The following is a 505-nucleotide window of genomic DNA, read 5'->3' as shown; positions in this document are numbered from 1 at the left end:
TATACAGTGGGCCCCAGTGGAATAATTGGCTCTGGGCAAAACCTTATAAAAGATCTATAATTCCTGTCTTTTTTGTAGAATTATGGTTTGAATGGTTATTAATACTATTATAGTTATAAAATAATTAAATGGGGATAAATGTAAGGTTTATTCATTTTATCATTGTGATTAGAAGTTTCCTGCTCCCAAGCTTTGTTCATTCGTTCATTTATCAATTAACTAGAGGCCCAGTGCACGGATTCTTGCACCAGTGGGGTCCCTTGGCCTGGCCTGCGCCCTCTCACAATCCAGGATCCTTCAGGGAATGTTGGACTGCCAGTAGTTTCAGCCCAATCCCCGCAGGCCAGGCCGAGGGACCCCACCAGTGCACAAGTCTGTGCACCAGGCCTCTAGTACGCATATAAGAACTTTGGTTAATCTCTTCCCGCCCACCCCTCCCCCCTTCCCTCTGAGATTCATCAGTCTGTTCCATGTTTGCATGCCTGTGCATTGAGCGTCTGCCCCC

Source organism: Myotis brandtii, unplaced genomic scaffold (genome assembly GCF_000412655.1).
Source record: "Myotis brandtii unplaced genomic scaffold, ASM41265v1 scaffold51, whole genome shotgun sequence".
Classification (NCBI taxonomy): Eukaryota; Metazoa; Chordata; class Mammalia; order Chiroptera; family Vespertilionidae; genus Myotis; species Myotis brandtii.
Note: the sequence above shows the minus strand (reverse complement) of the source record.